General features: G+C 40.2%; 1 non-coding gene and 1 pseudogene across 1 annotated transcript; one reads left to right on the top strand and one right to left on the bottom strand.

The window, feature by feature from the left end:
• Positions 1 to 27057, bottom strand: part of LOC133774301 (mothers against decapentaplegic homolog 5-like) — a 39049-nt pseudogene extending 11992 nt beyond the window's left edge.
• LOC133774745 (small nucleolar RNA ACA64) lies at positions 24595 to 24725 on the top strand. Its single transcript, XR_009868141.1, has one exon. It is a non-coding gene; the product is annotated as a small nucleolar RNA ACA64 (small nucleolar RNA).
• Positions 27058 to 27540: the final 483 nt, after the last annotated feature.

Genomic DNA, 27540 nt, shown 5'->3' with positions numbered 1-27540 from the left:
TTTTTGATGCAAACATATTTTGAAATCTATGCATAATTTTTTGTAATATGTAAATATGCATTTCCACAAACTTTTAGAAAGCTTCTTGTGTGCATGAGTTCTTCATATTTTATAAGTATTCTTTTTATCAAATGCTTTCTCTGCGTCTATTGAGAGAATCATAGGGTTTTTCTTCTGGAGTCTGTTAATGTGGTGTATCACGTTGATTGTTTTGCGAACATTGAACCATCCCTGCATAGCAGGGATAAATCCCACTTGGTCTGGGTGGATGATATTTCTAATGTGATGTTGCATTCTATTGGCCAGAATTTTATTGAGGATTTTTGCATCTATGTTCATCAGGGAAATTCATCTGTAATTTTCTTTCAATGCTGCATCTTTTTCCATCTTAGGAATTAAGGTGATGCTGGCTTCAATAGGAAGAATTTGGGAGGATTCCCTCTTTTTTGATTGCTCTGAATAGTTTGAGAAGAATTGGAGTTAATTCTTCTTTAAATGTCTGGTAGAATTCAGCAGTGAATCCATCTGGTCCTGGGCTTTTCTTTGTTGGGAGGGCCTTTATTACTGTTTCAATTTCTGTGTCAGTTATGGGTCTGTTTAGGTTTTCTATGTCTTCCTGGCTCAATTTAGGTAGGTTGTATGTGTCCAAGAATCTGCCCATTTCTGATAGATTTCCCTGTTTGCTGGCATACAAGTCCTTGTAGTAATTTCTGATGATTCTTTTTATTTCTGTGGTGTCTGTTGTTATGTTTCCTTTTTCATCTCTGATTGTATTGATTTGGGACTTTTCTCTTCTTTTTTTAGTTAGTTGGGCCAATGGGGTGTCAATTTTGTTTATTTTTTCAACAAACCATCTCCTTGTTTGGCTGATGTTTTGTAATTTTTTTATTCAATCCTGTTGATTTCTTCTTTGATTTTAATTATTTCTCTTCTCCTACTAGCTTTGGGTTTGGTTTGCTGAAGATTTTCTAGATCCTTGAGATGACTTGAAAGCTCATCTATTTGGTGCCTTTCCAATTTCTTGATATAGGCACCTATTGATATAAACTTTCCTCTTAACACTGCTTTTGCTATATCCCATTGGTTTTGGTATGATGTGCTGTTATCCTCATTTACTTCCAGAAAATTTTTGATTTCTCTTTTAATTTCTTCTATGACCCATTGTTCATTCAGGATCATGTTGTTCAATCTCCATGTGTTTGCACGTGCTCTAGAGATTCCCGAGAAGCTAATTTCCAATTTCATTCCTTTGTGGTCTGAGAAGCTGCATGGTATGATTCTAATTCTTTTGAATTTGCTGAGACTTGCTTTATGGCCTAGTATGTGGTCAATCCTAGAGAAGGTTCCATGTACTGCTGAGAAGAATGTAAAATTCTTTCTGTGTAGGATGAAAAGTTCTGTAGATATCTGTTAGGTCTATTTGAGCTATAGTGTCATTTAAATCTACTGTCTCTTTGTTGATCTTCTGTCCTGTTGATCTGTCTATCTCTGAGAGTGGAGTACTGAAGTCCTCCAGAACTATTGTATTGGTGTCTAAGTCTCCCTTTAAGTCCCTTAACAAGTCTTTCAAATAAACTGGTGCCCTGTAATTAGGTCCATATACATTGATAATCATTACATCTTCCTGTTGAATGGATCCCTTAATCATTATATAGTGCCCCTCTTTGTCTCTCCTGACAGTTTTTGTGGTAAAGTTTATGTTATCTGATATTAAGATGGCTACGCCCACTCTTTTTTCATTTCTGTTGGCATGGTATATCTTTTTCCAGCCTTTCACTTTCAGTCTGTATGGATCATTGTTGGAAAGATGTGTTTCTTGTAAGCAGCAAAAAGATGGGTTTTGTTCCATAGCCCAATCAGCCAATCGGTGTCTTTTAACTGGATTGTTCAGGCCTTTAACGTTTAATGTGACTATCGATAAGTAGTAACTTTGCCCTACCATTTTTTGGTTTCCTGTGATCTTTTGCTGTGAGGTTTCCTTCCTTTACCTTCTTTCATATTGGTTACTGTGTTTCTGTGTTTCTGTGTGTAACACATCTTTCAGCATCTTTTGCAGGGCTGGATGAGTGGCGACAAATTCTTTCAATTTCTGTTTGCTGTGAAAGGTCTTTATTTCACCTTCATTCACAAATGAGAGCTTTGCAGGATATAATATTCTGGGCTGGCAGTTTTTCTCTCTTAGTACCTGGGCTATATCTCGCCATTCTCTCCTAGCTTGTAAGGTTTCTGATGAGAAGTCAGCTGTGAGTCTAATTGGAGATCCTCTGAGAGTAATCTGGCATTTCTCTCTTGCACATTTTAGAATCTTTTCTTTATGTTTTACTGTGGTGAGTTTGATTACAATGTGTTCTGGTGAGGATCTCTTTTTGTCATGTTTATTAGGGGTTCTATGAGCTTCCTGTACTAAGATGTCTCTGTCCTTCTCCAAACCTGGGAAATTTTCTGCTAGTATCTCACTAATAAGGCCTTCTAATCTTTTCTCCCTCTCCATGCCTTCAGGAACTCCTAGAACCCGAATGTTGGGTTTTTTTTTTAGTATCCTGTAGATTCCCGATAATATTTTTTAGATTTCTAATTTCCTCTTCTTTTCTTTGATTTGACTGTTTCCTTTCCTGTTCTCTGTCTTCTAAGTCCGATATTCTCTCTTCTGCTTCACCCATTCTGTTTTTTAGGCTCTCTAATGTGTTTGTCATTTGATCTATTGAGTTCTTCATTTCATGGTTTCTCATCACTATCACAGTTTCTTGTTCTATTAGTTGTTTCATTTCATTTTGATTCCTCCTTAATATTTCATTTTCACGAGAGAGATTTTCTATCTTGTCCATTAAGGATTTCTGTATTCAAGAATTTGTTTTTGAGAGCTTCTTAATGATCTTACCAATTTTTTGAGATCCGCTTCTTGCATTTCTTCTATCTCATCATCTTCATAATCTTGAATTGGTGTGTCTTTTTCATTTGGGGCGTCATAGTGTCTTCCTTGCTCTTGTTACCTTGGTTTCTACTTTTGTTTGGCATCTTGGAGGTGTTCTTTGTTTCCTTCGCTGTGGTGTTTTATCTCATTATACTATGACTCTATAGTATGTGGACTGCCTGCTTTTGATGGATCCTTAGAGGCTATGCTGGGTGTGGCCAAAGAGCTCTGCTTGGTTCTTCAGGGTTAAGAGTGTGCCCAAGGTGACTCACCCAGATTGTTCTCTGGCTTGCCTTCTTGCTCTCTCTCTCTCACTTTTTTTTTTTTGGACTCAATTGGGAAGAAATTCCACAGAGCTCACCAGGTTGCCTAGGTTACGGAGTTTGTTTTACATATGTAAAATGGTGCCTGCTCCTTGTCTTGCTCCTCTTTGTAGGGTGAGTGGAGAGAAAGGCTAGTGGCCCTGCCGGTTCCCCCTATTTATTCACCTTTTTTTTCTCTCCTCCAGTCAGCCTGTCGCTTTGTGCTTTGTTTATCTTATTGTCCACTGAGATTTTCACGAACGCTGAATATGCAAGGTAAAGAGTAGAACTGAGACTCGAGAAAATCTAGGCCAAGGCTCTGCATTGCACAGCAGGTGGACAGTCTGGGCAGGAGAGGAAGTGATCCTCTTGGAGATCAATTGCAGCATGTCCTGGAACAGCAGAGGCTTCCCATTGTCTGCCACACTCTTTTGAAAGAATGGATTGTTGGAAGCACAGAAATCCACAGTATCCATGAACAGAGAGACAAAGGTGCATGTCAGCAGTCTTCCACTGGACATCTCTGAGTTATCCCTCACTCTCTGAGAAGAACTACTTCTTCCTTTCTTTGGCTCCTCCACTCTTACTGACAGTGACTTGTTAACCTTTTAGTGTCTGCATTTTACCACTTCCTAATGTTGGACCTCTCAGTTGCAGAGATGCCCACTTGCTCGGGAGGACGCCCAAAGATCCAGACTCCAGACCAGTTGATGCAAAAAGCACGAGGTTTTTATTGAACGTTTGCGCAAACGGGCCCCTACCTCAGGTGGTGAGGAGCCCTGAGCAGCAGTTTCACACAGGTTATATAGGCAACGAATTAGCATATTCCTAATGCGCACGCGTAGGATTGGTCAGTTCAGAGGGACCATTAGCATATGGGAGAACACTGGTGAAGAATGCTGGTGGAAAGTGCTGGTGGAGAATGCAGAGGTGTTACAGGATTGGTTGGTTCGGAGGGACAACCAATACCGGAGAGTGCTGAGGGAGAGTGCTGAGGTGTTACAGGATTGGCCGGTCACAGTGACATCATAAGTGAGCACCTAGAGACTCTCCGAAGGGGAGGGGCAGTTCTGCTCTGGGCGCCTAGAGATTCTCTGAAGGGGATTGACTTTTCCTTCCCAGAGAACATCCTGCCCGCTAGACTCTGGGGAACATCTAACCTCTTAAGAAGTCCCTGATATTTGCCCAGGTCTAGTTTCTTGTCCCTCCCCCTGTAAGGGTCCTTCACTAAGGACACTTGGGTGCTATGAATGTTAACACAGTCCATAGTGTGGGATTAGTGTGCCCAGCTCATCACACCTTTTTGTGGACTCTCCCAGTCTGAACACTGAGACATGAAAATTGCCCCCAGACAGTTAGTTTCCTCTGAAGCTATCCCACTTACACCTTGATCATCAGCAAGCCTGCTTACTGCTTTGTATTGTGTACCTGTAGTAGGGTTTCTTTGTTTTGAAAGGAACTTTGCTGGGGCTCAAATGATGAACCTTTGGTAATAGGAAGCAGTCTGGTTTCAACCAAAAAAATGCACCCATTTAACTTCAAAGTGGACCAGCTCCATCAGTGAGACCTGGAAAGCAGAATGTAAGAAATCATATTTTTTATGCTAGAGACACATTTAGAGGCCAGGTCAACAAACCTAAATAATTATAGAATATAAGAGCTTAAATTTTAAAATGTGTTTGAAGTACAAATGAAAGGAAAACTTACATGTAATCTGTGAGCTGAAATTTGCTCTGATTTTTTTTGAGCATCTACTACATGCAAAATATTGTACCCAAGGCTTGATAGGTGAAAGATACAGAACCTAGTACTTGACCTTGAGGAGCTCAATCTTGGAAGCAGGATAAGAGAAGCTAATTTTTATTGAGTCTTGTCTCAGTATGTTTTGAGCTGTTACAATAAAATACTTGATCCTGGGTACTTCATAGATGTTTATTTTGACTCACGGTTTTATATGCTAAAAAATTCTAGCTTAGGCAGCCACATTTATAAGTACCTCAGATTGCATTACAACATGTAGATGGCATCTAGGAGGTGAAAAGTGCAGAAGAGGCCAAATACATGCAATGGCCTCACTTAACAAGAAGCCAATCTTGCATTCAGTATTCAATCCCTTGAGAACTGCCCACTCCCATGAGGACAGTAATCTCTTCCAAGATGTAATTCACCTCTCCTGTGCCCCATATGTGCATATGCATTTACTATAGTCACATCTTCCTGTTGAATTGATCCCTTAATCATTACAGAATGCCCTTCTTTTCACTCTTTTAACATTTTTTTGTGTTAAAGTCTATTTTCTCAGGTATCATGATGGCTACTCTTGCTCAGTTAGTGCAGAATATCTTTTTCGACCCTTTCACTTTTATTCTGTGTATATCCTTGCTGGTGAGGTGTTTCTTGCAGGCAGCATATATGAGTCTTGTTTTTTAATCTATTTAGCCAGCCTGTATCCTTTAACTGGAGAATTTAGGCCATTTACCTTGAAGGTTATTATTGATAACTAATGACTTTGTCCTACTATTTTTCCATAAATATTACTATTGCTTGTTTTGGATTTCCTTTGTACTTTTACTAGATTTTCTGTCTTCACATTCTTTCATGATGCTGACAATCTTTCACTGTGTCTGTGTGCAGCATATCCTTAAGTATTATTTGTTGGGCTGAATGAGTGGTGACATTTTTTCAATCTGTTTGTTTTGGAAGGTCTTTATTTCACCTTCCTTTATAAATGAAAGCCTTCTGTAGAGCCCATGAGAGTATTTTAGGCATGGAAAGCCAAGACATTCTAGAAAAAAAACCTATATGAAAGATTTCTGCGAATGAGATCCCAGTGGAAAGAACAGGTCATCAAAGAAGCAGGTACCTTTATCTGAAGGGAGGAAAGAACTTCCACTTTGACTATTACCTTTTCTAAATAAGATCAGAGTCAGCGAACTCAAAAGGCCTCCATAGCCTTGGCAACTCATGACAAGAGCCTAGGGTGATTACTGACTCCATAAACAAGAGTGTCAATTTGTTAAGTCAACAACAGAAGTCACTGTGCACTTACTCATCATGTAGGATCTCTGTCCTAATTGTGCTGTACATTGTGATTTAATGCTATAACTAGTACTCAAACAGTATTTTACCCTTTGTGTTTCTGTGTGGGTACAAACTGTTGAAATCTTTACTTACTATATTCTAAATTGATCTTCTGTATATAAAGAGAATTGAAAATGAATCTTGATGTGAATGGAAGGGGAGAGGAAGCGGGAGAAGGGAGGGTTGCAGGTGGGAGGGAAGTTATGGGGGGGGCAAAGCCATTGTAATCCATAAGCTGTATTTTGGAAATTTATATGCATTAAATAAAAGTTAAAAAATAAACAAATAAATGAAAGCCTTGCATGGTACACTACTCAGATGACAGTTTTTTCTTTTAGGACTTGGACTATGTCTCTCAGTTCTCTCCCAGCCTATAGGGTTTTGGATGAGAAATCATCTGTCAATCTAATTGAAAATCCTTTAACTGTAATCTGGCATTTCTCTTGTGAACACTTTAGAATCTTTTCTTTATGTTTTACTTTTGAAAGTTTGACTACAATGATTATGTCTATTAGGAGTTTTATGTGCTTTTTGTATTTGGTTGCCCCTATCATTCTCCAAATAAGGGAAGTTTTCTGCTATTATTTCATGGAATAGGCCTCATAACCCATTCTCTCTTTCCACACCTTCAAAGAAACATAAGACATGTATATTTGGTTATTTAGTAGTATCCCATAAATCTCTCATTTTTTTCTAATTTTTTCTTCCTTTTTTGTCTGAGGTATTTCCAAAGATTTGTCTTCTAGCTTGGATATTCTTTCTTCTGCCTCAGCAAGGTTTTCCATTGTATTTTTTAATTTGATATATCAATTTTTTTATTTCCAATATTTCAGTTTGATGTCTCTGCAATATCTCTATCTCCTGGAAGAACTTCTCATCCATGTCATGTATGAATTTCTTTAACTCATTATTTGCATTCTGGCTTTTGTAATCTTATGATCATTCTCTTGAATTCCTTTTCAGGAATTTCATCAGTCTCTTCATCATCACATTCTAATATTGAAGTTCTGTTGTGCTCCTTTTGAGGAGTCATATTGTTTTCCTTGTTCATGTTTCTTGTATTTGTACATTTATTTTTTGGAATTGTGGAAACACTTGTTGGCTTTCTCCTCTAAAGTTTGATGTCTTTTATCTTTGAAATATGCCTCTGTGTTTCACTTCACCCCGGTGAGAATGGCTCACATTCAGAAATCCAACAACAACAGATGTTGGCGAGGATGTGGGGAAAAAGGGACACTAACCCACTGTTGGTGGGAATGCAAACTGGTTAAGCCACTATGGAAGTCAGTCTGGAGATTCCTCAGAAACCTGAATATAACCCTACCATTCAACCCAGCCATCCCACTCCTTGGAATTTACCCAGAGGAAATTAAATTGGCAAATAAAAAGCTGTCTGCACATTAATGTTTATTGCTGTTCAATTCACAATAGCTAAGACCTGGAATCAACCTAAATGCCCATCAACAGTAGACTGGATAAAGAAACTATGGGATATGTACTCTATAGAATACTATACAGCAGTAAAAAACAATGAAATCCGGTCTTTGCAACAAAATGGAGCAATCTAGAAAACATTATGCTAAGTGAAATAAGCCAGTCCCAAAGGGACAAATATTATATGTTCTCCCTGATAGGTGACAACTAACCGAGCACCAAAAAGGAAACCTGTTATAGTGAAATTGACACTATGAGAAATGGTGACTTGATCAGCTCTTACCCTGACTGTTGATGAACAACTTAATATGTTATCCCTCTTAGTATTTTTTTGTCTGCTCTACTTAATACTATTGGTTGAATTCTGTAATTAATACACAGTTATTCTTAAGTGTTGAAACCTAACTGAAAAGTGATCCCTGTTAAATATAAGAGTGGGAATAAGAGAGGGAAGAGATCTCAATTTGGGACATGCTCAAGCTGACTTGCCCCAAACAGTAGAGTTAAAAACATACCAGGGGATTCCAATTCAATCCCATCAAGTTTGCATGTACCAGTGCCATCTCACTAGTCCATTTGATCAATTTCTGTTCACAATTGATCATAATGATAGGACTAAGAGTCAAAGGGATCACATAAACAAGACTAGTGTCTGAAAATACTAACTAATACAATAAAAAAGGGAGAGAATGATCCAACATGGGAAGTGGGATACACAGCAGACTCATAGAATGGCGGATGTCCTAAACAGCACTCTGGCCTCAGAATCAGCCCTTAAGGCATTCGGATCCGGCTGAAAAGCCCATGAGAGTATTTCAGGCATGGAAAGCCAAGACACTCTGTCAAAAAAAATGATCTAAATGAAAGATCCCAGTGGAAAGAACAGGTCATCAAAGAAGGAGGTACCTTTCTCTGAAGGGAGGAGAGAACTTCCACTTTGACTATGACCTTGTCTAAATATGATCAGAGTCGGTGAACTTGGAAGGCTTCCATAGCTTTGGCAACTCATGACAAGAGCCATAAACAAGAGTGTCAATTTGTTAAGTCAACGACAGAAGTCACTGTGCACTTACTCCTCATGTAGGATCTCTGTCCTTAATGTGCTGTACATTGTGATTTAACACTATAACTAGTACTCAAACAGTATTTTTCACTTTGTGTTTCTATGTGGGTGCAAACTGTTGAAATCTTTACTTAATATATACTAACTGATCTTCTGTATATAAAAAGAATTGAAAATGAATCTTGATGTGAATGGAAGGGGAGAGGGAGCAGGAAAGGGGAGGGTTGTGGGTGGGAGAGAAGTTATGGGGGGGAAAGCCATTGTAATCCATAAGCTGTGTTTTGGAAATTTATATGCATTAAATAAAAGTTTTTTAAAAAAAAAAAAAAAAGAAATATGCCTCTGTGGCTCAGTGGAGTATCTGCACCTTCAGCAAATATCCAGAGGGGTGGGAGGGGCCAGGGAGCTCTGGCCAGTACTCAAATGTGGGACAAGAGTTCAGAACGACACCCAAGTTGGATGAGGAGGATATCCTCTATCTTGGCAGGGGGAAGGGTATTATTGCATGGGCCGTCCTGATCATAGCTTCAGCCCCTCTCTGCCAATGTGAAGAAACTGACCAGGGTGTGTCCATGGAAGCTATGCAACCTACTCATGCAGGCACATAAACAGCACAAAGGATCTGTGCATTAAACCCTCTATGATGACTCATCCCAGGCACTCAGGGAATGTTGAGATTCTGAAGCCAGACACAATGATTGACCAAAGACCCAGCTATGCCACACATCATATGGCACAGTCACATAATTCCCACAGTCACAGTGCACAGATCCCCACAGTCACAGGGAGCAGAGGCTCTACTCAGCTCTGTGAGCCTCCCCTGCCCGAAGAGATAAGCCATGGCATTCCAAGAGCAGCTGTCTGCCTGATAGAAGTTGGTTGGTGCTCTGCTTTGGAAAACTGAGTTCAGGTTCCTTGATAGAGTAAGGGGAGGGGAGTGTTTCACAGGCCTAAACAGGCACCCTGCCCCCCCCAACCCTAGGCCAGAGTCAAATTCAGTGGGAACCATGGATTTATCACTCCAATAAAATCCTTTAGTTGCACACAGGCTGCAGCAGCCTCTACTTGCCTTATAGAAATGGTGCTTCTTCCCTGCTAGTCATCAGATGCCTGGTTCCAAGAAGATAGCACCCCTCCCACCACCAACTGCTGGAGCTGTAGCGTCCCATTTGCTGCTGCATAATTGTACCACTACCACTGCTCCACAGTGTCTCTCTTTTTTCTGTAGAATTTGTACTACAATCTTCTCTCCAACTGTCCCTCCCCTTTATTTCTGTCATCTTCCCATAGTCAAAATCAGCATGTCTTTTCCCTGATCAGCCATCTTGGATCCTCTGTTATAACTCTTAACTCCAAATTCCAAATCTAAATCAATCATTTACTTACGTTAAATTGGAGTTGCAAAACTAATTCAATAGAATCCTCTAATTTGCCAAAGCTTCTTAAACATCACAAATACTTTACACAAGATACATACAGACTGTTCCTTGGGGATGACAGATCCTAAAGTGAGTCCCAATGAGTCCTGTCTCTTGGTGTCCATGCTTTCATTTAATCTCCTCCCCTTGAGTGTGAGCAGGTCCTGTATCCTGCTTCTAACCAACAGAATAAGGTAAGGATAAAGCAAAGTCACTGCTTCGATTAGCTTGTGTTTTATGGAAAAGGTGATGTGATGTCATGCCTGTGTTATGTTATGTCGTGTAAGATTCTGTTTTAGCAGACTCAAGTAAGAAATCCTCCTCTGAGCTTGATGAAGTGATGGACAGACCCATGAGGCAAGCAACTGTGTACTGCTCTAGAAATAGAAGATGCTTCTAGAACCCAAGGAGGTCATCCAGCTGACAGCCAGCCAAGAGCCAGGGTCCTCAGTCATGCCAAATAAGGAAATACTTTTGCCAATTATCTGAATGAGCTTGGAAATGGGTGTTTTCTCAGCCAGGTATTAGATGAAAATGCAGATGGCCATCCCTTTCCAGGCCCTCAGCTTCAAAGCTCCAGCATAGACTCCTGATCCTCAGAAGTTATCAGATAATGAATGTACATTATCTAAAGCCACTATGTTTGTGCTAATTGGTTATACAACATTAGAAAATTAGTATTTTTAATTTTAATACAGAATACTAATATCATGAATGTGGTTTACATTGTTTTTCTTTTTTTAAGATTTATTTATTTATTTGAAAGTCAGAGTTAGAGAGAGAGACAGAGAGAAAGAGAGGCTGCAATGGCCAGAGCTGTGCAGATCCGAAGCCAGGAGCCTAGAGCTTCCTCCAGGTCTCCCACATGGGTGCAGAGGCCCAAGCACTTAGGCCATCTTTCACTGCTTTCCCAGGCCATAGCAGGGAGCTGGATCAGAAGTGGAGCAGCTGAGTCTCAAACCAGCACCCATATGGGATGCTGGCACTGCAGGCAGCGACCTCACCTGCTACACCACAGTGCCGGCCCCAATCTACTTTATTTTTCAATAAACTCTAATTTCCTATAATTAAAAAGTATTAATAAAATAATGATATCATCCAAGCAAACAGGTTCTTATCTCAGCCAATTGAGGTTGCATATCAAATAGAGAGGTTTTTTTTTTTAAGTTATTTATTTGAATGACAGCATGACACAGAGAAAAGGAAAGACAGTGAAAAACATTCATCTGCTGGTTCACTTCCACAAATGAGCACAACAGCCACAGCTGGGCCAGGAGCCAGAAGCCAGGAACTCCATCCATATCTTTTACACGGGTGGCAGGAGCTCATGTACATGGACCATCATCCACTGCCTCCCAGGTGCATTAGCAGGGAGCTGGATCAGTTGCATAAAGTAGCTGGGATTCAAATTAACACTGTGGTATACGATGTAGGAATCTCAGACAGTCACTCAACGAGCTGTTAACACAGGGCCTGCCCCAACCAGAAAGATTTTTGTTTAGCTGAAATTTATGGTTTGATTTTTCTACAACTTACAACTGTTGAATTATGAATCTTTCAAATAGAGCTCTGTAGACTGGCATTGTGTCTCAGCATGTTAAATCACCACCTACAACACTGGCATCCCATATGGCTGCCTCACTTCTGATTCAGCTGCCTGTAACACACTTGGGAAGACAGTGGAAGATGGCCCAAGTATTTGGGCCCCTGAACCCACGTGAGAGACTTGGGTGAACCTTCTGGATCCCAGATTTGGCTTGGCCCAGCCCTGGTTGTTGTGGCCATTTTGGGAGTGAACCAAGGGATGGAAGTTCTCTCTTTCTGTCTCCCTGTATTTATATCTAATTCTGTCTTTCAAATAACTACAATAAATCTTTAAAAAAAATAGGAATGATCTGAGGCTAACACATTACCTAGATTCAGGTCACACATTACCTAAAATTCTGTCCAATTTGCATCAACTACCCCACCTCACTCTCCACATGGGTACATAAGTCATAGCTTGTTTTTTGTTTCTTGTTTCAGTGTTTCATTTATCTGACTTTATCAAGAACTGTAATTGTCTTTCTTCATGACTCAAAAGTTATTTTAATGACATTCCATAGGACTTTTCCCACTATTGGAACTCAGAAAAAAGATATCTCAAAGTATGACATTTTAGTGTACTGAGTAGTTTTTTTTTTGTTTTTTTGTTTTGTTTTGTTTTTTACAGGCAGAGTGGACAGTGAGAGAGAGAGAGACAGAGAGAAAGGTCTTCCTTTTGCCGTTGGTTCACCCTCCAATGGCCGCTGCGACCGGCGCGCTGTGGCTGGCTCACCGCACTGATCCAAAGCCAGGAGCCAGGAGCTTCTCCTGGTCTCCCATGGGGTGCAGGGCCCAAGGACTTGGGCCATCCTCCACCGCACTCCAGGGCCATAGCAGAGAGTGGGCCTGGAAGAGGGGTGACTGGGACAGATTCCGGCACCCCAACCGGGACTGGAACCCGGTGTGCTGGCGCCGCAGGCAGATTAGCCTAGTGAGCCACGGCGCCAGCCTTTTTTTTTTTTTTTTTTTACCTAAAGGACACTGGAAGAGCCTCAGAAGCAGAGCCTCTGACCTTCCTCTTCCCTTCTGTATCCTGCTCACCTTTCCACCTGAAGTCAAGCCATAGAAACTAGAATTTCTCTTTATCATGGTAGATCATAGACACTTGAATCCCTATCCCACAAAGACAGCCATAAAACCTAGAAATAGTACTCTAATCTTCCCCTGCTTTAATGTGTAAGAGCTGGCCATGAAGAAATTCTCTAATCTGCATGCCCAATAGTAGATCATATGACTCTTATTTCAGAAGGGGCCCTGCCCCAACACCCAGGAATGCTACCCAGAGAGACCAAGAAGAATCTGAAAGAAAGATCTTTCAGGCCTTCCCTTTGAGCCCATTACCATCTATTACCACTAGGTTTTACCCATTTAGTTCAATCACATCTACACGGCTGTCCATTCTTCATTGCCCCTAAGTATAAAAACAGAGTTTTCCTTGAGTCTTTAAGTTTTCAGTTCTGAAGGCTCCCATGTCCTGTGAATCTCCAATTAAATAACTCAAGTCTTTCTCCTGTTAACCTATCTTTTGTTACAGGAGTGTCAGCTGTGGCCTTTATGATAGAAATAGAAGGCTATCATTCTTTTCCTACTCTTTCACCACACATACATATATTATTCCTAATAAGCTTCTTTGGCTCAATTATTTGGTATCCTTTCATTTGTTATCTGTTTTTCAGGTCATTATCCAAAAAGACATTTACATGGTATCTGGGGCATGCTGCAAACAAAAAACATTTGATAAGAAGCTTCCAACATGAAAATATAGACAAAGCAAACACAAAAATAAACCTGATGACAGCTAGATACTCAAACAGTACCTTACACTTTGTGTTTCTATGTGGGTGCAAACTGTTGAAATCTTTACTTAATATATACTAAATCGATCTTCTGTATATAAAGATAATTGAAAATGAATCTTGATGTGAATGGAATGGGAGAGGGAGTGGGAGATGGAAGGGTTGTGGGTGGGAGAGAAGTTATGGGGGGGAAAGCCACTGTAATCCAAAAGCTGTACTTTGGAAATTTATATTTATTAATGAAAGTTAAAGAAAGCAAACTAGAACAGATTAAAACAAAACCAAACAATAAATATCCTTGAGAAAATAACAGAAAAAGGTGTTTCCATAAAACAAAGATAAGGTATTAAGAAAAATCAACAAAGACCAAGAAAGAACAATTGAAAATTTTAAAATACAAAAGTAGAAATTACATATTTTTATGGAAGAGTTGGGAAGTCAAGTCAAGATTATCTTGTAGCAAATATAACAGAGAGATGAAAAAAACAGAAAGAGGCTGATTACATGAAAACAGAGGATTAAACCAGTAAATTAGGAATCATGAAATAAATAAAGAAAATGAAAAAGAAACCCAAGAAAATGTTGCAGGATCTCCTGACTGAAAAAGCCTATCTAAATGTCTAGCATCATGATGAGAGTATTTAAAGAGCAGATGGACCACTTGGGAAAATATTGAAGATAAGTACATAGAAAACAGAGTTTTTAAAATTATTAATTCCAGGGAAATACAAATTTGTAAGAATATGATATATAATTAATAGGATCATCACTAAAACCTACTTACATAGATTTATCCAATATTTTTATAGTGAGAGAAGAAGAGTAGAAGTTTGAGCAGTAATATACAAGACTAAGTCATCATCTACCTGAAAGGAAATTAATATCTGTTTGATAAATCAAGAAATAGCATTAATTTATTTATAAATATGAATATAGATGCCAGGATTTTTAAAAAGCTAAATTAGCTCAAAATAGTCACCACTGAAGAATAGGGGACAGATATTTTAAGATATTTCAGTATTGTTTTGAACCCTACTATATGCCAAGCATATATCTCCCTATCCCCAACATCCATACCATCAGAGCCAGCCCCCTCACCAAGAGATAAACAACAATCCCTCTTCTGTCTTCTCCAAGGCCCTGTTCTGTCTGCTATAGCTTCTCACATTTCCAACAGTCAATCTCTACCTTTCTACTGGCTTCTTTCCCTTAGTTAGCCTCATCCAAGAATCCCCAGCTCAGGAAACCTATCAGCTAACTTTGGCTTCATCTCCCAGATTCTGATCTCACTTCTTGGCATAGAGTAGGGTTGGAATGCTATCCACTACTTATGAGTCCTCTTTGGGCACAACTCCAGGACTTCCCACATAAGGTTACTTGTTGGGTACTCTGTCTACAACAAAGCTTGTATAACACATAAAGCCAGTCTTAACTGCAAGCGATGGGCATTTAGGAGTCAGAAGAACAATAACTGAAAATAATTTGAAGCAAGAAAAAGGAGAAGGAAAACTGAAGAGAAAGTGACAGAAATACCTGAAATTCACATCTTCCTAATCAAATGATCCCAGAAATAGAAGTACAGATACTCCAGCTTTCTTGCCACTGATCCGGATTGTTCTAAGGCATGAATGTCTGCAGAATTCCCTTGGAGAATTGTTTAAATTATCCTACTGTTGTTTGGACTTGATTTGAGTGTCCCCCACAGTTTCATGTGCTGGAAGCTTGATTCCAGTATAATTTTATCAAAAGGTGTTAGGACAATAAGAGGTGGAGTCTCTTGGGAGATAATTGGGTTTTAACTGTCCTTGTGAAGGAATTAATGCTGGTCTCAAGAGTGGGTTAGTCTCACTTTCACATATATCTTCATCACAGGGTCTGCTTCCAGGAAGTCCATCCTAAGACAGTGTTGTAGTCACTAATGCTGATTATTAATTTTTTTTTGTAGATACATGGTAAGGTTGTAATTCTGGCCTTTTCTGGGTGATGGGGCTAAGTAATTAGGTCTAGTAGAGTGATACATGTCACTTGTGGACTGAGCATCAAATTGCCAAAATGAAACTCTTTAGAGCTATTTTTGCTCTCTGCGGTGACCAAAAATGTTGCACAACCTGGCCACTCTGTGGCCCTGGATCTTAGAATCTGTTTGACAAACTGTAGCAGAGCCCCCAGCCCTAGCTCAATAATCAGAGTGAAAATAAATTCCTGCCAGGAGTTGTTTATTCCTGAGGGGTTGTCTGTTACTCTGACATAACCTAGTATATCTGAACAACACAGAGGGTGAGACAAAGAGAATTAAAGACAATTAAAATGTCCAACTTAGACTATTGGACAGATGGCACTGATATTCTTTCAGGGCAGGTAAAACAGAGGAAGAAGGGAATTTTTTTTTAATTGAGGTGGTGAACTAAGTGAAGTTTTAGATGTTTTGAGTTTCAGATTCTTGTGGATATCCAAGTGGAGATGTTGAGGAGACCACTGGTAAGTGGTTCTGAATATCTGAAGAGTAATCAGGGCTGGAGGCTGACATTTGGGACATAAATAAACTAGGAAAATAGAGATAGAAAATTACTAGCAAGAGGAAAATAAGCCGGCGCCACGGCTCAATAGGCTAATCCTCCGCCTAGCGGCGCCGGCACACCGGGTTCTAGTCCCGGTCGGGGCACCGGATTCTGTCCCGGTTGCCCCTCTTCCAAGCCAGCTCTCTGCTGTGGCCAGGGAGTGCAGTGGAGGATGGCCCAAGTACTTGGGTCCTGCACCCCATGGGAGACCAGGATAAGCACCTGGCTCCTGCCATCGGATCGGCGCGGTGCGCCGGCCGCGGCGCACCAGCCACGGCGGCCATTGGAGGGTGAACTAATGGCAAAGGAAGACTTTCTCTCTGTCTCTCTCTCTCACTGTCCACTCTGCCTGTCAAAAATACAAAAAAAAAAAAAAGAGGAAAGTAAGTACACAGTGTAATGCCAAACAGAGATACTATGACTGAATTCTTACTTTTTTGGAAGATCTGCTTATGTATTTGAAAGGCAGAGAGAGAAAGAGTAAGAGAGAGAGAGAGAGAGAGAAATCTTCCATGTATTGGTTCATTCCCCAAATAGCCATAGCAGTCAGGGATGGGACAGGCTGAGACCAGGAGTCTGGAACTCCATCCAGGTCTCCCTCATGGGTGCAGAGGCTCAAGCACTTAGCCCATTTTCTGCTGTTTTGCTATGTGAGTTAGCAGGAAGCTAGATCATAAGTGGAGCAGCTGGGACTCAAATTAGCACTCATATGGGATGCTGGCCTCACAGGTGGTGGTTTAACTCACGTACTCTATGATTGAACTGCAAGCTGGACATTGATTACCCTGGCCAGGGAAACAGGGATACACAGCATAATACACTCATGGAAAGAAAAAAGTGTACCAGTTGCTTAAAGAAACTGAGTTCTCAATGTCCTGCTGTCACTTCAACCAGAGTAACTTCTAATAATATTGTCTTAAAGTAGGGATTTCTTGACCAAAAGAACTTATTTTACACAATTATAGGTTAGGTGGGCATTTGGCACAGCAGTTAAGATACCACTTGAGACTCCCACATGCCACATCAAGAGTGCATGTTTAGGGGCCAGCATTGTGACATAGCAGGTAAAGCTGCTGCCTGGGATACCAGCATCCCATATGGGCTCCAGGTCTTGGCTGCAATACTTCTGATCCAGCTCCAGGCTAATGTGCCTGAGAAATCAGCGGAAGATGGCCCAAGTGCTTGGGCTCCTGCACCCATGTGGGAAACTTGGAAGAAGCTCCTGGGTCCTGGTTGTGGTCTGGCCCATCTCTGGCTGTTGTGGCCATTCGGGGAATGAAACAGTGGATGGATCACTGTGTCTCTCCCTGTCTCTCTCTCTCTCTCTCTCTCTCTCTCTCTCTCTCTCTGTAACTCTGCCTTTAAAATAAATAAATCTTTAAAAGAAAAAAACGACTGCATGGTTGGAGTCCCAGATCTGCTTCTGAACAAGTTTCCTGCAGCTGTGAATATTAAGAAGAAAATAGATGGCGGCCAAACTACTTGGGTTCCTGCCACTAATGTGGGAGACTTAGATGGAGTCCCTGACCCTTGGATTTGGCCTAGCCCAGCCCTTACTGTTGCAGGCATTTGCAGAGTAAAACCAGTGGCTAGAAGATATGTTTGTCTTTCTTTCATATAAAATGAAAATAATTTTTTAAAAATTAGAAAAAAACCATAGGTTATATATAAATATATTAAACCATAGGTTTTATATATATATATGTGTGTGTGTGTGTGTGTGTGTATATGTATATATATATAAACCATAGGTTATATTCCTCTGGGGTAGATTTATTATGTAAATGCCAGAAAATTCAATATATATTTTCTGAAGAGGTCTTGGAGTGCAAGCATTCCACTTTGTAAATCCCAAGAAGGTGGTAATGTAGACAACTAATCATGAAAGTTTAAGTGCTTAATCAACATTCTCATCTGGGGAGAAGACTACTGGAACTTCATATAGAAGAGAGTCCCAGATATATCAAGGCCACGGAACTTTCCTCTAGGAAGCTTTGAAAGTTTCTCAGCATTTCATTGAGCTCTCACTGCTATCCTATGAAGTTCTGTGGCTTATACCCCATCCTGATCTCTATGAGTTTGGACAGGGCTGCTCTGTATTTACCAGCACTTACACTGAATACTGATTACTATTGCTTTTGTAGCCATGAAATATTCTCAACAGGTATTACAATGTCTTCGATAGAGCAAAAGGGAGCAGACAACAGAGAGGCCTGGAAGTGATATCAATCACTGAGAATGACATTGGAAACTTGGCTAATGTGATGGTTAGGTGTTATTTCACAGAATAACAAATCAACTCAGGTAACGGAACAGATATGGTCCTTGGTAAAACTTTCATTTGCTTGCAATAGTGTCTAGTAAGATTTATGATAGTGAAAGAATAATTCTGGTATATATGTGAAATACTAGCATTTGGGGGAAAAGCAATCATAGGAAAGAAAGTGGGAATCTTCCACAGAAAAAAATAAAAATGTATAATGCACACAAGAATCACAAAGATATGTTTAATAAGAAAACATGATTGAAAGGGGGGAACCTTGTTCAATTATTAATTAAATTAGGATTAAGATGGCAGAGTAGGGAAGGAGCTTACTGCTCTAGTCTAGGAGAAAATAGTTTTTTAAAAGGTAGAGAGACAGAATCAGCCCTTAAGGCATTCAGATCCAGCTAAAAAGCCCATGAGAGTTTCTCAGGCATGGAAAGCCAAGACCCTGTGCCAAAAAAATGACCTAAATGAAAGATTTCTGTGAGTGAGATCCCAGTGGAAAGAACAGGCCATCAAAGGAGGTACCTTTCTCTGAAGGAGGAGAGAATTTCCATTTTGATTATGGCTCTATCTAAATAAGGTCGGAGTTTGTGAACTCAGGAGGCCTCCATAGCCTTGGCAGCTCATGACAAGAGCCTCGGGTAATTACTGACATCATAAATAAGAGTGTCAATTGTTAAATCAACAATTGGCATCACTGTGCACTTACTCCCCTGTAGGATCTCTGTCCTTAATGTGTTGGACTATGCAAATTAATGGTAAAACTAGTACTCAAACAGTACTTTGTACTTTGTGTTATCTGTGCGGGTGCAAACTGTTGAAATCTTTACATAGTATATACTAAATTGATCTTCTATATATAAAGATAATTGAAAATGAATCATAATGAAGAATGGGATGGGAGAGGGAGTGGGTGATGGGATAGTTGCGGGTGGGAGGGAGGTTATGGGGGGAAAAGCTGCTATAATCTGAAAGTTATACTTTTGAAATTTATATTTATTAAATAAAAGTATAAAAAAAAAAAACGGTGGAGAGAGTGCAGTACCAGAGAAGAGTTAGGGAGAAAACTGGCAGAGGAAACTCCTTGCAAATTAGAGGGACACAATGAACCTACATAGAGGGAGTAGACACACACAAATCAGAACCCCAGCAGCTGAGAGTCTCCGCACAAGCTTTGGAAGGTGAGGTGAGACCAGGCTGCAGCAGCCCAAGCCACTGGCAACAAAGCTGCTGCAAGAAGAGCCTGTAGGGAATCAGGCTTGGAGCTCTATGGGGGATAGTGTACCTGCCAAACTAGAGGAGAAAAGAAAGGGGGGGCATGTTTCAGTCTCCCTGATCACCCTGTAACAACATCCTGCAACAAGCCAATAGAGATCAGGCATCATTTTGGAAATGTAATAGCAGATAGCTCATGTTCATGCCCAGTAACCAGTAGAGCAGAGAATCCTGGGTCTGGTGATGAGAACTGAAAGGGGGCTGGGTGCTTGGGCTGTAGGAGACTTGAGTGCCAGGACTGTGAAAACACAAAGGCTGCGGGACTGTGAAAACATGGAGGCTGTGTGGGAGGGCTCAGGGTGTGGTTAGGACTTTGGGCACTGTGTGAGGCTCCACATGCTCAGGGTTCCCCAGTTCCCTAGAGAGGGACATTGCTGGGAAATCTGTGCTTACGCCAAGGACTGCACAGACCCTTTTTATGGTTCTTGTGGCAGCATGGGCAAATATTATACCCACTGGAGCTAGTGCCCAGGCATGGTGTCCATTGAGGAGAGCAGGTGAGCTGAGTCTATGCTAACAGAGCAGAACAAACTCTCCCCTGATTAAAAAAAAAAAGAGATTTCCCATGGCCAACCTGGGTGTCATGTTAGATACTGCCTTCATCCTGGAGCACTGAACAGAGCTCCCTAGTCACACCCACCACATGCCTCTAGGTATTCACTGAAAAAAATAGACACTCCAATAACCCACATAGTCCAAAGATAAAAAGCCACCACAGAAAAAAAAAAAAGAAACCAACAAGTATCTCCACAAATGCTGAATAATAAATGTACCAATTCAAGACACAAGAATAAGGAACACAAAAACAATATGATGCCCCAAAAAGAATACAACACTTCAATACTGGACTGTGAAGCTAAAGAGACTGAAGAAATGCCAGAAATGGAATTCAAAAAATTGATCATAGGCTTACTTAGAAATCAAAAGGAAATGCACAAACTGATAAAATATGTACATGACATGAAATGTCTCCCATGAAATTGAGATCTTAAAGAGAAGCAAAATGAAATCTTGGAAATGAAGAATTCAATAAACAAATAAAACATGCAGTGGAAAGCCTTAACAACAGAATCTGTGGAGCAGAAGAAAGAATATCTGACTTAGAAAACAAATTGCAGGAAATTATACAGCTAGACCAAACACAAGAAGAAGAAATCAGAAAATTAAAAAAACACTGTTGGGAATCTATGGGATACTACCCAATGACCCAAAACACATGTCCTAGGAGTTCCTGAAGGCATTGAAAGAGAGAAAGGATTAGAAGGCCTCTTTAATAAAATAATAAGAGAAAACTTCCCTATTTTGGAGAAAGAGACATCCAAAAACAGGAAGCACATAGAACTCCTAATAGACATGCTCAGAAAAGATCTTGACTATGACACATTGTAGTCAAACCCTCCACAGTGAAACATAAAGATTCTAAAATTTGCAAAGGAGAAATGCCAGATTACTTTCAGAGGATATCCAATTAGACTCATAGCTTACTTCTCATCAGAAACCCTACAAGCTAGGAGAGAATTGTGAGATATATTCCAAGTCTTTTTTTTAAATTTTTTATTTGACAGATAGAATTATAGACAGTAAGAGAGAGACAGAGAGAAAGGTGTTCCTTCCATTGGTTCACCCCCCAAATGGCCGCCATGGCTGGAGCTACACCAATCTGAAGCCAGGAGCCAGGTGCTTCCTCCCAGTCTCCCACATGGGTGCAGGGGCCCAAGGACTTGGGCCATCCTCCACTGCCTTCCCTGGCCACAGCAGAGAGCTGGACTAGAAGAGGAGCAGCTGGAATGAGAACCCTGTGCACATATGGGATACTGGCACTGCAGGCGAAGGATTAACCAAGTGAGCCATGGCACCAACACCAATATATTCCAAGTCTTAAGAGAAACTGTCAACTCAGAATACTGTACCCTGCAAAGCTCTCATTTATGAATGAAGGTGAAATAAAGACCTTCTATAACAAACAGAAATTGAAAGAATTTGTCACCACTTGTCCAGCCTTACAAAAGATGCTTAATGATGTGCTACACACAGAAACACAGAAACATGGTCATCACTATGAAAGCAGGTGAATGCAGAAAATCTCCCGGTAAAAGTAAAATGGAAATCCAGTGTAAACGATCGGAATATTTATGGGAAAATGGCAAGGCAAGTTGATACTTATCAACAGTCATCTTGAATGTAAATTGCCTCGACTCTCCAGTTAAAAGATACAGACAGGCAGAATAGATTAAAAACAAAACCCATCTATTTGCTGCTTACAAGAAACACATCTCACCAACAAAGATACATGCAGACTGAAAGGGAAGAATGGGAAAAAAATATTCCATGCTAATAGCCATTCTAATAGCAGATAAGAGACTTTAACACAAAAATTGTTAACAGAGACATAGAGGGGCACTATGTAATGATTAAGGGATCAATTCAACAGGAAGATATAACTATTATAAATGTATAAGCACCTAATTACAGGGCATCTGGTTATTTAAAATAATGTTAAAGGATCTAAAGGGAGATGTAGACTCCAATACAATGTAATAGGGGAATCCAATACCCAACTTTCAGCAATGGACAGATCAACCAGACAGAAAATCAACAAACAACAGTTAATCAACACTATATCAAATGGACCTAATGGATATCCACAGAACTTTTCAATGCACAGTTGCAGAATACACATTCTTGTCACCAGTGCATGGAACTTTCTCTAGGATAGACCACAGGTTAGGCCATAAAGCAAGTCTTTGCAAATTCAAAAATATTGAAATCATACCATGCATCTTCTCTGACCACAATGAAATGAAGCTGGAAATCAACAACTCAAGAATCTCCAGAACATATTCAAACACATGGAGACCCGAACAACATGCTCCTGAATAAACAGTGGGTCATTGAAAAAATCAAAAGAGAAATCAAAAAACTTGAGGAACAGTTTTCTTTTCATATTATTTGTTTAACTCTTTACTTAGTATAATCTTCTGTGTATAAAGTTAATTGAAAATAGATTTTAGTAAAAACTAAGAATGGGAATAGGAGGGAGAGGACGAAAAAGGGTGAGAGAGTGGGTGGGAGGACTGGTATGGTGGGAAGAATCACTATGTTCCTAATGTTATATTTATCAAATACATGAAGTTTGTATGCCTTAAATAAAATGTTTCTGGAAAAAATTAAAAAATGGAAAGCTATACATATATGAGGATGTTTCAGAAAATGTGTGGCAAAATAAAATTAAAAGATAAGTTTATTTTGGTGTAAAAATTTTGAAATCCATGAATTTTTTTCATAATACTCATATTCTATGAACTTTTTGAAGACTCCAAGTATAAGTATATATATGTATGGTATATATTATATATAAGTGTATTATATATGTATGTGTGCACTTACTATACATAATACTGTAGACATAGAGAAACAGAGATGAAAAAACTGGATGGATACTTCCCTAATTATCAAATGTGGTTATCTCTGAATGCTGGATTGAAAGGGAGACTATCAATTACTGTTTCACATTCTCTGGTTTTGCTTGAATTTGATTTAAGAGCAACATTAGGCCAGCGCCTTTGGCTCAACAGGCTAATCCTCTGCCTTGCGGCGCCGGCACACCGGCTTCTAGTCCCGGTTGGGGCGTCGGATTCTATCCCGGTTGCCCCTCTTCCAGTCCAGCTCTCTGCTATGGCCAGGGAAGGCAGTGGAGGATGGCTCAAGTCCTTGGGCCCTGCACCCGCATGGGAGACCAGGAGAAGCACCTGGCTCCTGCCTTCGGATCAGCGCAATGCGCCGGCCGCGGCGTCCATTGGAGGGTGAACCAATGGCAAAAAGGAAGACCTTTCTCTCTGTCTCTCTCTCTCACTATCCACTCTGCCTGTCAAAAAAAAAAAAAAGAGCAACATTAATTTTGTAATATAAAAATATCAAGAGCAGAAAAATTTGAAGATTGTCATATAGATTCAGGCTAACAAATTTGCAGTCTTGATGAAATATCCCTTGTCCTGTGAATATACAGGAGCTGCAGCAGCACTGGGGGTAAAGGGATAGCAGGCAAGAGCTGGATGTAGGAGGGAGGTGCAGGGTAGAACGCTCAATCTGGATGTGGGAAAGGTCAGCAGGAAATTTGGGAGAAAACTGCATCTGAATTAGACACACTCTTTCATTGCTGATACTTTGTGCTTGTAGTTCTCCAAACCTGAAATCTGCCCTTCATTCCTACTTTTCTACCTACTGAAATACTGCTCAGCCTTCAAGGCTTAGCTCAAATCCTGCTTTCTCCATAAAGCCTCCCCATTCCCCATTCCTCCCCATTCTTTTTACTGTTCCTGTAACATTGTTTAAAATTAAGTTTTTAAATGCTTATTTATTTATTTTCATCAGCTTGAAAGGCAGAGTTATTCTGCCTTTTAAATAAATAGCTAAATTTTAAAAGAAAAAACTGTCATTTTCTAAATTGGTTTTATGAGGTGCTTTCTTGTTGTTGGTCAGAGTTTCATTTAGTTTTTTCTTCCTAGCAGGTTTTTTATTTTCTATGTATAGACACATGGGCATCCTTAGGGATTAGAAAGCAGTTGGAAAAAATAAAATTTTCACTTCAAGTCCACAAGTGTGGGGTTGACAAATTTTAGTAAATACCAAAGGTTTAAATGAAACTCTTTAGCAGTTAATAGCTTCATAAAGCACCCCTTAGAGAAAACAAAGACTAGGCCAATCATGTAAAATCCTGCTAACTAAAACTGATGATCACAAACAAAAATTACGCAATAATTTCTACTAACTTTAGAGCCCACTGGAATTGATGACATCATCTGTCATTCAACTTGAATGATTTTTTCTCCTATGGATTTGTTCCAAATATAGTGCCATGTACCTGGCAGGTAAAAGAATGATGAAAATACCTAAGTCCTATGGTGTTGATCGAAAATCTGCCCAGCTTTGGCCATGGCTGTGGGTGAGATTCGGCACCCAAAGCTACCAGCAGCCACAGCTCACCTCACGCTGCTTGTGGTTGGGGGTGGAGATAAAACCCAGGCCCCGATAGAAGGCAGAAAAAAGAAAGAGAGGAAGGAAAGAAGGTAGGACAAAATTACCTAAGTTCTAATTCTATAAGCAAAACTCTCGCAGGTGGCTGACACAGCTGTGGGACATTCGGAATACAGGCCATGTGATACTTATGTGTAAGTCTCAAGTGGCCGTCACCAATTAGACCTTCTACCTAGGACAGTGAGCTGGAACACAAATTGCATTTCATCTGAAAGAACTAAAACCGTCCATTGGTTACACTTTAAATGCAATAAATAATGACACAGAAAACAATAGGAACTGCATTATCCTTTTCTCAAAAATGTACTTTTTAGGCAGGTGCCGCAGCTCCTCAATAGGCTAATCCTCTGCCTGCGGCGCCAGCACACAGTGTTCTAGTCCCGGTCCGGGCGCCAGATTCTGTCCCGGTTGCTCCTCTTCCAGGCCAGCTCTCTGCTATGGCCCAGGAGTGCAGTGGAGGATGTCCCAAGTGCTTGGGCCCTGCACCCCATTGGAGACCAGGAGAAGCACCTGGCTCCTGGCTTCAGATCAGCGCGATGCGCCAGCCGCAGCACGCCGGCCGTGGCGGCCATTGGAGGGTGAACCAACGGCAAAAGGAAGACCTTTCTCTCTGTCTCTCTCTCTCTCTCACTGTCCACTCTGCCTGTCAAAAAAAAAATGTACTTTTTTTCCATAAAATCAGAAACAGCAAAGTAGAAAGTCAAACTGAATTGAGATTTTAAAGCATGACAAGGCTCCATCTGCTTTCAAAAGGCACCAGAAAACAAAGCTTCTTGTGTCTGGGTAAATTAGGTCATTTTCTTCCAAAATAATTTCTTCATTCTAATGCCATAATTAGGTAGCCATTCAACTACATCCTAGAATAAAATGATCAAAACGTTTTTTATTTAATAAACATTTTAGAGTTCTCATGTATTTTCTATTGGAAGATTATATTCTGGGAGTGTAACACTGATGTTGAAATTAAAAACTGGAAAACTACAGAGCACTGATGGTGAGAGAATAGTGTCTGTGTTCTCTGATATGTGAAGTTTTAAAATCAGCTATCCCAACACTCACTGCTGATTCATGTGAGTGCTACACCAATATCCTCAGACTTAGGCCTACTGTAAGGACCTCTTAAGACTATGGTGCACAGGTTCCCACATGAGCAGACTGACAGAAGAGCAACTGCATTAAGTACATGGTTTTCCAACATAAATAACATGCAGGAAACTGTAGAAAACTTAAGCTAGAACTACAGAGTAACAGTCTTATAACCTAAATTAAAAATATAAAAAAGTACCTAAAAAAAGTCTAACTCCCACAACTGTAGTATAAAAGTTGCAGTGTTTGTTAATACAAAAGGGGTAACCAAGAAAGTAAGGACAAGTATCTAGGTCCAAGTCATTTGAATGTATTTTACCAAAGATAACACTAAAAGCTGTTACCCATCAAAGTGCAAAATGAAAGATTAAAGCATGTAAAAATCAGAGTTCTTGCAACATTGGCCAAAAACAGCAAACAGAATTGAAAAGATAGATTTTTGTTAAAAAATAAATTTATCTATTCAAAAGACAGAGTTACAGAGATAGAGACAGATCTTCCATCTGCTGGTTTGTTCCCCAAATAGCTTCAATGGCCAGGTCTAGGCCAGGACTCTGGAACACCATCTGGGTTTCCTACATGGGTTGCAGGGGCCCAAGCACTTGGACCATCTTCTGTTGCTTTCCCAGGTACATCAGAAGAGAGCTACATCGGAAGTGGAGCAGGCAGGACTAGAACCAGCACTCATTTGTGATAACAGTGTTTTAGGCAGTGGCTTAATCCACTGTGCCACAACACCAGCCCTGAAAAAATACTTCTACACCATGAAATAGAAGATAGAGGATTCTGAGGAGAGTTCATCTGAGCAATGAGTTTGTCCAGCCAATGAAGAGGCCCATGAAGATGAATGTCAATCCAACATGGGGTGCTGGTAACATCCTGCCAGTGATATTCTGCTCCCCAGCCCTTGACAAAACTCATTCTAATGGTGCCCATTTTGAAGAGCTCATATACTGCCTCAAACTCATAACTGAAAAACTGAACCAGAACGTTTGTTAAAAATTTGGAGGCTGTAGCTACTAAGAATCTTACAGAAAGTGGTGGGATGAAACTTGCAGTTCCTACTCTACAGATGCGCCATTGTCACTGAAACACTCTGCATACACTTCCCCTCAAACATAGTTCAGATAAACACCTTTTCCAATATTTCATCTGGTGTTTTCAACTGTCAAACTGATTAAAATTTGACAACTCGAAACAGAATCTACCTGTGCTATTGAAAGTCTGTGAATCCGTCTACTAACATACTAGCAGAAAATGCATAAAAGTCTCCCTAGTAGGATTGTTTAATTCATAGCAAGACAACTGAACACCAACATTTGGGCTCCTCACGGGAACAGGCTGAACATCTCTGCTGGATGTACTGGGTATAATCAGAGGAATCATATTAGTGCTTTTATCAATAGGCTGGAAATTATCTTGACCCAATTGATTATCAAGTGGCACATAAACAGAAACAGCCATAACTGCTGGAAGCACACGGGATGTGTGCTGCTAGCAGAGGGCCATGTTGTGAACTGAATTCATTAAGATGAGGCACTAATACTGGAAGTAAAACTAGACTCTCTCTTATAGTGATATGAGTTGATACAAACTTCTTTTTGTTTGTTTGTGAAATTCACAAATATCCAATGGCTTTAACTCATGATGACTCTGCAAATCAGGCCAGCACCAAACATAACATGAGCCTTGTCTGTGAGAAATCTGCATGTATCCATCTAAAAATCTG

Source organism: Lepus europaeus, chromosome 15 (genome assembly GCF_033115175.1).
Source record: "Lepus europaeus isolate LE1 chromosome 15, mLepTim1.pri, whole genome shotgun sequence".
In the NCBI taxonomy this organism is placed as follows: Eukaryota; Metazoa; Chordata; class Mammalia; order Lagomorpha; family Leporidae; genus Lepus; species Lepus europaeus.
Note: the sequence above shows the minus strand (reverse complement) of the source record. Positions and strands in the feature narration are given on the sequence as shown.